Source organism: Symphalangus syndactylus, chromosome 20, assembly GCF_028878055.3.
Source record: "Symphalangus syndactylus isolate Jambi chromosome 20, NHGRI_mSymSyn1-v2.1_pri, whole genome shotgun sequence".
In the NCBI taxonomy this organism is placed as follows: domain Eukaryota; kingdom Metazoa; phylum Chordata; class Mammalia; order Primates; family Hylobatidae; genus Symphalangus; species Symphalangus syndactylus.
Genome location: NC_072442.2, coordinates 51,718,348 through 51,731,384, shown reverse-complemented (window position 1 = coordinate 51,731,384; position 13,037 = coordinate 51,718,348). Strand labels below are relative to the sequence as shown.

Below are 13,037 nucleotides of genomic sequence, written 5' to 3'. Positions count from 1 at the left end.
CTGCTAATCTTGACCTAATATATCTAATCAGTTCTGCAAGAAATTGTTTTAAAAAGTTTAAGAGGCTTATAATATTTGACACATGTATGTTTTTATAGTGAATAATTTATTGTTAGTTAGAACTGAAGTTTAATGCTGCCTCATAAATTTTACAGCCACTTCAACTTGTCCTTTGAAAAACCTCTTTAATCTTAAAAGATTTTTCCCCCTTAGTGTTTCTTTTTTGATCACTTTATAAAATCCTGCTTTACTTAGACCTTTTTGTATGTGAAGTATTTCTAATGGCATTTTAGATGATGCTGTTTGTGTCCTAGCCTTTTTATATTATTAAAGATGCAGAGTCCTTTTGAAGCCTTTTTGTTAGGACTCCCTATTCAGTAGAGATGGCACCTTTCCTTTACTTTTATTCTTCCTGTAGGATATGGTATATAGCCTTGTTCCAAACTTGTTAGAAGTATGGTGAGGTCATACTCCATCTGGCTTATTCTCACGCTTTATTTTTTCCTCCAAGTATACATTATATACTAGTGTACTTAGCATTTCACACCAAACAGCTTCGACACTTAGCTAGTAGTCCTGTCCTGGTTCTCTTCTTTGCTTTCATTTTTCATATTTCTTGGTTTAAGGTAATCTTATTACCCATATTTTCTATAAGAAAAACTACTGTTCCACATTGCATTGCTATTATATATCTGTTACTGCATTTTTATGTCAAATATCTGCCTATTTTCTTTTCTTTTTTTTTTTTTTTTTGAGATGGAGTCTTACTCTGTCACCCAGGCTAGAGTGCAGTGGCTCAATCTCGGCTCACTGCAACCTCCGCCTCCCAGGTTCAAGCGATTCTCCTGCCTGAGCCTCCAGAGTAGCTGGGACTACAGGCGCATGCCTAGCTAATTTTTGTGTTTAGTAGAGACATGGTTTCACCATGTTGGCCAGGCTGGTCTCGAATTCCTGACCTTAAGTGATGTGCTCACTTTGGCCTCCCAAAGTGCTGGGATTACAGGCATGAGCCACCATGCCTGGCCTATCTGCCTATTTTCTTGACAATGAAATATTTTAGTTATATTTGAGTTTGGAGCATGACTTTAGAAAATGTTACTAAGGAGACCATAGACTTAGATCTCATGCATGTATAGTTTGGTTAATTTCATTTAGATCTACAATCATGAGCTATATCAATATATATTATCTTTCTGATCAGCCTTCAGATACTTACTGTGGAGGTCTGATAAAGACCTTAATTGTCTTGATGGTGGTCTTCATGATCCTTCTTCTGGTGTTCATACCCTTATATGATCCCCTCCCCTTGAGTATGGGCAGGACCTGTGACTTGCTTCTAACCAATAGATTATGGCAATGGTAATGGGATATTATTCCCAGGATTACATTACTTCATCTTGCTAGTAGACTTGCTGTCATTCCGTTTGCTGGCTTTGGAAGAAGCAGCTGCCACAAATCATACATGAATCAGATAGCCATAAGGAACTGAATGCTGCTGACATCCACACGAGTCGAGAAGTGAATCCTTCCCTAGTAGAGCCTCTAGATGAGAACCCAGGTCTGGTCCAATCATGATTGCACCCTTCTGTGGCCCTAAACAGAGGACCCAGTTCAGCTGTGCCTGGACTTCTGACCTGCAGAAACATGAGAAAATTGATGTGTGTTGTTTAAAGCTGTTAAATTTGTAATAATTTGTTATACAGCAATTGATGACTAGTACAGTCTTTATCCTCATTTTAGAAAAGTATGCAATCTATATATATAATACATGTTAATAAAAACCTCAGTATAGAAATATTTAGAGTAAAAAGTCACAGTCCTTCTCTCTGTGTCCTCTTTATCCCACTTTCGAGTGGTAATCACCATTAGCAATTTTGTGCATATCGTTTTACAATAGACATCCACACCTATATAATTAAGAAATTACAGGCCGGGCACAGTGGCTTATGCCTGTAATCCCAGCACTTTGGGAGGCCAAGCAGGCGGATCACAAGGTCAGGAGTTCGAGACCAGTTTGGCCAATATGGTAAAACCCTGTCTCTGCTAAAAATACAAAAAATTAGCTGGGCATGGTGGTGGGTACCTGTAGTCCCAGCTACTTGGGAGGCCGAGGCAGGAGAATCGCTTGAACCCGGGAGGCAGAGGATGCAGTGAGCTGAGATTGCACCACTGCACTCCAGCCTGGGTGACAGAGTGAGACTCTGTCTCAGAAAAAAAAAAAAAAAAAGAAATTACAGTTGACTCATGTTGTACATGCTGTTCTGAGACTTGCTCTTTTTTTTTTACTCAGCTGTGTCTTAAACCTGTATCATGTGGACTTTTAAATTATAGATAATCCATAATGTGGATATACTATAATTTAACCTGTCTCTTCTGCTTTTAATTTTTGATTGTTATAAAGAATGCCTGAGTTAACATCCTAGTAATCCATCATCATGCACCTTATTTAAAAATGCACCGAGGGTTTGTTTTAATCAGATATTATACGATGACAGACGTAGAGACAAGTTGCCTTTGAAAGAAGAGTTCATTTCTCACAGTTTCCAAGAGGAGGAGGCATGCCACACCGTGCAGACCACGTGGAGAAGCACAAGGGTTGGTCAGGAGGCAGAAGGAGCAAGGAGAAGCATGGATGAGAGCCTTTTTGTACAGTGGTGGGATGTTCCCTATTAGACAGAAAGTGAAACACCAATGTTGGGGTTTGTAGTTGGAGGGTTTGTAATATAATTTCCAAGTGCCCACAAAAAGACAGGGATGGTAAGGATGTGAACAACTTTGACTGTTAGTTTGGTCCATGATTTCAAGATGCCAAATTATCAATTAGAATATCAAGAATGATTATTATATGCCTGCATGTGTTTTGGGCTATTATGGATTCCTAGATGAGAAATTGCTTTGTTGGTGGGGTTATTAGTTGGTTCAACATCTTGTGCAACGGTTAAAAAAAAAATATATATATATATACACACACACACACATATACGTATATATGTATATATGTGTGTGTATATATACACACACATATATATAGGTTATTATGGCAAGGTCTAATAGGATAAAGTTAAGAAGTACATAAACTATAGGAAGCTTCCATTTGCGTTTGTGTATATGTGTTTTAGAGGCTGTATGGATACATATGTGTTCGTGTGCAGGGAATCTTTCTGGGTACCACACATGAAACTGTTAAAGGTGGTTAGCTTTAGGGATTGGGACTATTTTGGAGTGTACATTTAAAAACATTCTTGTAAAAAAAAATGTGTCTATGGTATTTTTAATAATCACACTCTTCTATTTTGATAGATACTGTCCAGTGCCCTCCGAAATATCTTGTTAAAATGTTTGTGCATACACATTGCAAATTAATAAATTTGTATAACGAATATATACACATTTAAACATAAAAAATTTTCTAGTAAATAAATGTGGATTCTACTTGTATTTCTAATTTGTGAAAGCAGAGGCCAAGTGAGGCAAGTCATACCATTTGTGGATCTCCTACTGCATGCTAGGTACTGTTCTGGAAATCTTTTCCAAGTCATCTGATTGAATCCTCTCTACAGTCCAGTGAGGTTGACATAATTGCCCTTTTGTATTTATAGACGAGATAACAGCTTCAGGAAAGTCCAGTGACTTTTCCAGTGATGGATCCAATATTGGAATGCAGGGCCTTATGATTTCACACCCATGTTCTTTCTAGTGTATCATATAGGCATAAGTACTTTATGCTGCAAATATGGAAATTTCAGTTTTATATGTTTTTTTCCATTTGTACTGCGTCAGCAATCCTGGGCAGCTATACCTTTGTTTTTGGTTATTTCTAGGTTGAGCTGAAAGAAAGCAGTTTGCCTTTGTTCACATTCCACTTCTGACACTTGGCAACCGTCTGTCCTCAGGCAAGTTACTTAATTTCTCTAAACCCCAGTTTCATCATTTGTAAATGGAGATAGTGGTAGTACTAACTTCGGGGTTAGTACTACCACTGTCTCCATTTACAAATGGAGTTGTAAGGACAAAGTGAAATAAGGCGTGTAGAGCCCTTGACAGAGGGCCTGTTAAGTGTTAGCTGCGGCTACCACCATCGTCACTGGTATGGTGATTGTTATTGTAATAGTTCATCAGGGCCTTGCTTGTTAGATTGTTTGACCATTCTTTTGCTTCTCTAATTACTAATCCTCCCAAAGGGTATTATCTTAAAGTCTGTTGGTCATTAATTATTTTCAGTTACTAAAATTCATTTTGTATTCCCTGAGAAAAATAAATTATGACTCTGCAGAAAGGTTATGATTGTAAGTATGAATCCTGCACAATATCAAAATAAAGAATGGTAATTGTATTTTAAAAGAGGCTTTATAGGAATCTTTAAACAATATAACAGGCCTCTTTTTCAAGGATAGAAGGAACACAGAGTGGCTGGCCTCATTGTTTACATTTTTTCATGCCATATATTTGAAGCTGCCTAAGTAACTGTTTTTTTTTTTTTTTTTTTTTTTTGAGATGGAGTCTTGCTCTGTCACCCAGGCTGCAGTGCAGTGGCACGATCTCGGCTCACTGCAACCTCAGTCTCCCGGGTTCAAGCGATTCTTCTGCCTCAGCCTCCTGAGTAGCTGGGATTACAGGCATGTGCCACCATGCCTGGCTAATTTTTTTTTTGTATTTTTAGTAGAACGAGGTTTCATCATGCTGGCCAGGCTGGTCTCGAACTCCTGACCTCAGGTGATCCCCCTCCCTCGGCCTCCCAAAGGGCTGGGATTACAGGTGTGAGCCACTGGGCTCAGCCGGTAACTAATATTTTGATTTTAGTTCACATCATCTATATACTCTTCATGCTTTATCTCAAAGACAGAACACAAAAGTAATAGGTTGTATTCTTGCTTTACAATTCTGTGAAAAATGTTTTGAAGCTTCTTGTTAATGGCTTGCAATTATTTTATGTCTTTTCAGTGAAGTATGTGTGGTCTGGTAGCTTATCACCAAAGTGCAGTTAGGTTCTGGGATAGGGAAAGATGTAAAAAAAATGATTTAATAGCACTTATTATTTTTACTGAAAACTTTGATTAAAAGTTAGGGTAGGGTGAAGAGGAGTAATGTTAAATAAACCCTGACCTTTAAACACTGCTTTACAGTGGAAGAAATACGTTGCTTCTGCTTATTTGAGAGGAATTTATTGATGAAAAAGAAGGCATTTAATTAGATTTCTTTAGGTGCTGTTTTATTAGGAGCCTACACCAGATTGCTTAGGGTTTCTAGGAGAGTGCAAATAATTATTATTAACTACCTACTATTTTTATTTTTACCATATCAGATTTAGGCTAATTTTATATAAATTATATATATCTTTTAACTCATGTTGGGTCATCTAAATAATACATGTGTTCATACCTATAAGAAAGAACTTGGAGAATGATTATCCTATTTTAAATGATTATAGAGGACTATAGTTTTTACATCTTTGCTTTAATGAGATTTTGCCATGGGTTATTTGATGCTAGATTTTAGTTTGGAATGAAGATTCTAATTATGGTCCTGCCCTTATGGAAAATGTGACTTGCTTTATAATGATCCTGTTCATGATGTGGTTTTCCAGGAATGCATTGTGGCAAAAAGCTGGGATTCTGTATGTCTTACCCCAATATAGCTAACGTTTCATTTTGTGTGTGCAGTTTAATAACATGGCCAGCAGATGGTGATCAAGTATAATGAAAACCCACTTGTGGTTGAAGAAGTTAATCTATGTGAGCAAACATTTTTCACTTTAAAAATATTGATTTAATTTTTTAGTCTGGGCATACAAAAGAATCTTTTTACTTTGTTAAACTCCATTTTTATATGTAAATGATACTATACTAACATTATAAATTGCTCCTCCTGAAATTCTTGGATAATTTATCAGGGAGCCAATCAATACCTTTCCTTCTTAGTAAAACCTTCTTAAATATTACCTGCCAAAAGCACATTCATTTTATTTGTGAATAACCCTGATGTTTGGGCAAATATGTGTTCTACAGCAGTACTGTTAAATAGAACTTTCTGATGGTAATGTTCTATAGGCGGCACTGTCCAATATGGTCGCCACCAGTAAACGTGACTATTGAACACTTGAAATGTGGCTGGTGTGATTGAAGAACTGAATTTCTAATTTTAATTAACTTAAATAGCCACATGTGATTAGGGGCTACTGTGCTGGGCAGAACAGTACCAGATCTGAATCTTCTGCTTGGCCATTGGAAAACCTGACTGACCAGATGGAGAGCTGGTGGCCAGTTCTCTGTCTCGGGGATGTGGGTTGGGGATGGGGACTAGAGCTTGGGTGCTGGTGCATAGAAACTGGCTCTGCCACATGGGAGACCTTTCTTCTGTACTTACTTGCATTTCATGGGCAGCTCCCTTTTTTGGTGATGATCACCCATGGTCAACATCTAGTTGCTCTTCTCTTGGTCAATTTCTGCTGTCAGAGGAGCTCCTACTAACAAAAAAGAAACTGTTTATAAATACACACACACACACACACACACACACACACACACACACACACACACATATGTGTATATTTTTACTGAAAACTTTCATTAAAAGTTAAGGTAGGGTGAAGAGGAGTAATGTTAAATAAACCCTGACCTTTAAACACTGCTTTACAGTGGAAGAAACACATTGCTTCTGCTTATTTGAGAGGAATTTACTGATGAAAAAGAAGGCATACTGAAAAGACATAAAATAATTCCAAGCCATTAACAAGAAGCTTCAAAACATTTTTCACAGAATTGTAAGGCAAGATGGAATTTCACTTTGTCACCCAGGCTGGAGTGCAATGGCACAATCTCGGCTCACCACAGCCTCTGCCTTCCGGGTTCAAGCAATTCTCTGCCTCAGCCTCCTGAGTAGCTGGGATTACAGGTGCCTGCCACCACGCCCCATTAATTTTTGTAGTTTTAGTAGAGACGGGGCTTTTCCGTCTTGGCCAGGCTGGTCTTGAACTCCTGACGTCGTGATCCATCTGCCTCGGCCTCCCGAAGTGCTGGGATTACAGGCTTGAGCTACCATGCCGGCCATTTTTTTTTTTTTTTTTGAGATGGAGTTTTGCACTGTCACCCAGGCTGGAGTGCAGTGGCGTGATCTCAGCTCCCTGCAACCTCTGCCTCCCCGGTTCAAGTGATTCTCCTGCCCCAGCCTCCCGAGTAGCTGGGATTACAGGTGCCTGCCACCACGCCTGGCTAATTTTTGTATTTTTGGTAGAGATGGGGTCTCACTATGTTGGCCAGGGTAGGCCCTAACTCTTGACCTCAAATGGTCCTCCTGCCTTGGCCTCCCAAAGTGCTGGGATTACAGGTGTGAGCCACTGTGCCTGGCCAAATCTGACTAATTTGACAATCTTTTATACAATGGACACTTGCTGATAGACACTTAACCTTGTACTTTAGAAATAGGACTGCTACATAAATGAGAAGTGAAAACTGCTTCTTAGAGTACTCAATAAAATATAACATTTCACACATATAAAACCACTTAGTTACTCATTAATTTTCAACATTAATGTGCTAATTAAGTGTCACTCTTAGGTATTTACTAAGATGAGGCCAAGTGGCAACTATTTGTAACTGGGATGGAGCAGCTTTGAAAAGCTTTTTTCTCCCCCAGTAAATGAGCTTTCTGACAATTCAGTCACATTTCTCTCTTTCTTTCTTTTAATGAGTGAGGCTTTGTAATAACATCTTTTAATTTCGCAAACAAGTTTCTGTTTGTCAGGTAATATTGAACAGTTTGGGTTGCCCTTTTTAATAAACAATAATGGATAACAGCTTATAAGTATATTTTGACATTTAATTTTAATGAAATTTAAATACTGAGTGTTCTAAGTCAGAGATATATTAATAAACAATGATTTAAATGTACGATTTTTTAAATTTGTTTTTTAAGTTTTAAAATCAAGTGCGCCATTTTAAAGTAAGTAGTTGGAAATACGAAGTCTTAAAGTGTTTTTGGATCTGTGCTCACCTTTTTCTAGTTTTGTTAAGCATCTCCTTTTTTTCATTTAGTTTTCTTTTTCTTTCTAATAAAGTTCTTTTTGAAAAATTAAAATAAGTATGTTGTGGCTCATTGGAAGTTATTTTCATTTTTTAATTTTCAGCATTTGATACTTTACTGGATTATTAATTGTTATTTATTTTTATGTTTCATAAGTATATTTAGTAATATACCCAAAGAAGACTGTTCTGCAGATGGTATATAACAATATTACCTGCTGCTCAGATAAATGAAAAGACAGGAAATCAGAAGTTCTCATTTTGGTTTTCTGATAATTTATAATTCAGTAGTTGTATTACTCTTAAAATATTTTACAGCTGTGAAACATAGCATGCATACAAAAAATGTGTATAGTGCACAGGTACAGTTTAAAGAGCCACTAGAAGATAAACATTTCTATGCTTTCAACCTAGCCAGTAAATAGTATATTACAGTTCTCCAGAAGACCGCTGGGTACCCTTCTCCGATTGCCTCTTCTTCCCTTTGCTTGAGAGGAAATTACTGTCCTATGTTTCGTGTTAATCAGTTATTTACCTCTCTCTTTATTTTGAATTTCATATAAGTAGAATCATACTGTATATATTATTTTGAGACTTGCTCCTTTCACTCATCATATTTTTCAGATTTATCCATGTTAATAAATATAGCTAGAGTTCATTCTTTGTCTTTTGGTAAACTGTTAAAATCAAAATACAACACACATGCAACAAGACACATCAAAGTGTAAAGCTTGATGAAGTTTTACAAAATGTATATATCCATGAAATCTCTTTCCAGGTCAAGATAGAGAATATAGCCACCTCCCCAGAAACTCTTTCTTGCTCTCTCCCAGTCATTTATCACCTCTTGAAGAAGGAACCACTATTCTGTATTATGTTACCATAGATTCGTTTTCATTGTTTCTGATTCATAAAGCATGTTCCCTTTTGTTTCTGTCTTCTTTTGCTCAACATTATGTTGTGAGATTGATCCATGTTGTTGCATTTAGCAATGGATTTTTAAAATTATTGTATGAATATATCACAATTTATATATCCATTGTACTGTGGTTGGACTTTTGGTTTTTGATATTACAAGTGATTCTACTGTGAATACTCTTTTACGTGTCTCTTAGTACACAAGTATACACATTTTTTTGAGTGTTGACTTAGAAGTGTAATCATAGTAGACACTGCTATAAAGTTTCTCAAAGTGGCTGTACCAGTTTACATTTCCACTAGCAAGAATGAAAGTTCCCGTGGCTCTCCATCCTTGCTGAAACTCGGTTTGTAAGTTTTTTGTAATTTTAGCAATTATGGTATGGCAGATGTATAGTTTGAATTTGCATTTTCCCTCATGACTAATGATATCAAGATCTTTTTTAAAGTTTATTGACCATTTGGATATCCTCTTATGTGAAGTTTCTGGTTGAGTCTTTGATCTTTTTTAAGTATGAAAAAAAGGTTTGTCTGTCTTTTCACTGTTGATTTGTCTTTGTATATTCTGGATACTAATTCTTTGTTGAATACATGTATTGCAAATATCTTTTTTCATTCTGTGGCTTGCATTTTCACTTTCACTGGTGTCTTTGTCCATTTCGTGCTGCCGTAAGAGAATACCTCAGATTGGGTGATTTATAATGAACAGAATTTATTGACTCACAGTTCTGTATCTGATTTTTTAAAAAATTATACTTTAAGTTTTTTTTACAGTGTAATGCCATATGTATTTACTTATTTTTAAATTCTTACAGAGTTTTTATATTTTTTTTAATATACTTTAAGTTCTAGGATACATGTGTAGAACGTGCAGGTTTGTTACATAGGTGTACACATGCCATGGTGGTTTGCTGCCCCCATCAACCCGTCATCCACATGAGGTATTTCTCCTAATGCTATCCCTCCCCTAGCCCCCAACCCCCCGACAGGCCCCGGTGTGTGATATTCCCCTCCCTGTGTCCATGTGTTCTCATGTTCAGCTCCCACTTATGAGTGAGAATGTGCGGTGTTTGGTTTTCTGTTCCTGTGTTAGTTTGCTAAGAATGATGGTTTCCAGCTTCATCCATGTCCCTGCAAAGGACATGAACTCATCCTTTTTTATGGCTGCATAGTATTCCATGGTGTATATGTGGCACATTTTCTTTATCTGGTCTATTATTGATGGGCATTTGGGTGGGTTCCAATTCTTTGCTATTGTGAACAGTGCAGAAATAAACATATGTGTGCATGTGTCTTTATAGTAGAATGATTTATAACCCTTTGGGTATATACCCAGTAATGAGATACTGGGTCAAATGGTATTTCTGGTTCTAGATCCTTGAGGAATTTCCACACTGTCTTCCACAATGGTTGAACTAATTTACACTCCCACCAACAGTGTAAAAGCATTCCTGTTTCTCCACATCCTCTCCAGCATCTGTTGTTTCTTGACTTTTTTTTTTTTTTTTGAGACGGAGTCTCACTCTGTCGCGCAGGCTGGAGTGCAGTGGCGCAATCTCGGCTCACTGCAAGCTCCGCCTCCCGGGTTCATGCCATTCTCCTGCCTCAGCCTCTCCGAGTAGCTGGGACTACAGGCGCCTGCCACCACGCCCGGCTAATTTGTTGTATTTTTAGTAGAGACGGGGTTTCACTGTGGTCTCGATCTCCTGAGCTCGTGATCCGTCCGCCTCGGCCTCCCAAAGTGCTGGGATTACAAGCGTGAGCCACTGCGCCCGGCCTGTTTCTTGACTTTTTAGTGATTGCCATTCTAACTGGTGTGAGATGGTATCTCATTGTGGTTTTGATTTGCATTTCTCTAATAACCAGTGATGATGAGCTTTTTTTCGTATGTTTGTTTGGCCGCATAAATGTCTTCTTTTGAGAAGTGTCTGTTCATATCGTTTGCCCACTTTTTGATGGTTTTTTTTTTCTTGTAAATTTCTTTAAGTTCCTTGTGGATTCTGGATATTAGTCCTGTGACAGATGGATAGATTGCAACCATTTTCTCCCATTGTGTAGGTTGTCTGTTCACTCTTATGATAGCTTCTCTTGCTGGGCAGAAGCTCTTTAGTTTAATTAGATCCCATTTGTCAATTTTGGCTTTTGTTTCCATTGCTTTTGGTGTTTTAATCATGAAGTCTTTGCCCATGCCTATGTCCTGAATGATATTGCCTAGGTTTTCTTCTAGGGTTTTTATGGTTTTAGGTCTTATGTTTAAATCTTTAATCTATCTTGAGTTAATTTTTGTATAAGATGTAAGGAAGGGGTCCAGTTTCAATTTTCTGCATATGGCTAGCCAATTTTCCCAACACCATTTAATAAGTAGGAAATCCTTTCCCCATTGCTTGTTTTTGTCAGATTTGTCAAAGATCAGATGGTTGTAGATGTGTGGTGTTATTTCTGAGGCCTCTGTTCTGTTCCATTGGTTTATGTATCTGTTTTGGTACCAGTACCATGCTGTTTTGGTTACTGTAGCCTTGTAGTATAGTTTGAAGTTAGGTAGCATGATGCCTCCAGCTTTGTTCTTTTTGCTTAGGACTGTCTTGGCTATGTGGGCTCTTTTTTGGTTCCATATGAAATTTAAAGTAGTTTTTTCTAATTCTGTGAAGAAAGTCAATGGTAGCTTGATGGGGATAGCATTGAATCTATAAATTACTTTGGGTAGTATGACCATTTTCACTATATTGATTCCTCCTATCCATGAGCATGGACGACTGTTTTTCCATTTGTTTGTGTCCTCTCTGATTTTCTTGAGCAGTGGTTTATAGTTCTCCTCGAAGAGTTCCCTCTGATTCCTTATAAGTTGCATTCCTAGGTATTTTATTCTCTTTGTAGCAATTGTGAATGGGAATTCACTCATGATTTGGCTGTTTGTCTATTATTGGTATACAGTAATGCATGTGATTTTTGCACACTGATGTTTGTATCCTGAGACTTTGCTGAAGTTGCTTATCAGCTTAAGGAGATTTTGGGCTGAGACGATGGGGTTTTCTAAATATACAATCATGTCATCTGCATACAGAGACTATTTGACTTTCCCTCTTTCTATTTGAATACGCTTTATTTCTTTCTCTTGCCTGATTGCCCTGACCAGAACTTCCAATACTATGTTGAATAGGAGTGGTGAGAGTCTTGTGCCGGTTTTCAAAGGGAATGCTTCCAGCTTTTGCCTATTCAGTATGATATTGGCTGTGGGTTTGTCATAAATAGCTCTTAATATTTTGAGATACATTCCATCAATACCTAGTTTATTGAGAGTTTTTAGCATGAAGGGCCGTTGAATTTTATTGAAGGCCTTTTCTGCATCTATTGAGATAATCATGTGATTTTTGTCATTGGTTCTATTTATGTGATGGATTACGTTTATTGATTTGCATATGTTGAACCAGCCTTGCATCCCAGTGATGAAGCTGACTTGATCGTGGTGAATAAGCTTTTTGATGTGCTGTTGGATTCGGTTTGCCAGTATTTTATTGAGGATTTTTGCATTGATGTTCATCAGGGATAGTGGCCTGAGATTTTTTTTGGTTGTGTCTCTGCCAGGTTTTGGAATCAGCATAATGCTGGCCTCGTAAAATGAGTTAGGGAGGAGTCCCTCTTTTTCTATTGTTTGGAGTAGTTTCAGAAGGAATGGTAACAGCTCCTCTTTGCACCTATGGTAGAATTCGGCTGTGAATCCATCTGGTCCTGGGCTTTTTTTAGTTGGTAGGCTATTAATTACTGCCTCAATTTCAGAACTTGTTACTGGTCTATTCAGGGATTTGACTTCTTCCTGGTTTAGTCTTGGGAGGGTGTATGTGTCCAGGAATTTATCCATTTCTTCTAGATCTTCTAGTTTATTTGCATAGAGGCGTTTATAGTATTCTCTGATGGTAGTTTGTATTTCTGTGTAATCAGTGGTGATATCCCCTTTATCATTTTTTATCGTGTCTATTTGATTCTCCTCTTTTCTTCTTTATTAGTCTGGCTAGTGGTCTATCTATTTTGTTAATCTTTTCAAAAAACCAGCTCCTGGATTCATTGATTTTTTTGAAGGGTTTTTTGTGTCTCTTTCTCTTTCAG

The 13,037-nt window shown here is 37.5% G+C and overlaps 1 protein-coding gene and 1 long non-coding RNA gene across 9 annotated transcripts in view; one reads left to right on the top strand and one right to left on the bottom strand.

Annotated features, from left to right (window-relative positions):
* The window catches only part of CEP112 (centrosomal protein 112), a 551,576-nt gene that overhangs the window by 20,683 nt on the left and 517,856 nt on the right, over window positions 1-13,037 (top strand). The gene's annotated exons all lie outside the window — the stretch shown is intronic.
* Window positions 1,457-6,700, bottom strand: LOC129470762 (uncharacterized). Of its 2 annotated transcripts, none has more exons than XR_008653298.2 (3): window positions 6,616-6,700; window positions 6,364-6,460; window positions 1,457-1,634 (listed from the first exon to the last, which is right to left on the bottom strand). It is a non-coding gene; the product is annotated as an uncharacterized lncRNA (long non-coding RNA). The 2 variants fall into 2 exon arrangements; XR_008653299.2 differs by having other exon boundaries at window positions 6,364-6,463; window positions 6,616-6,699.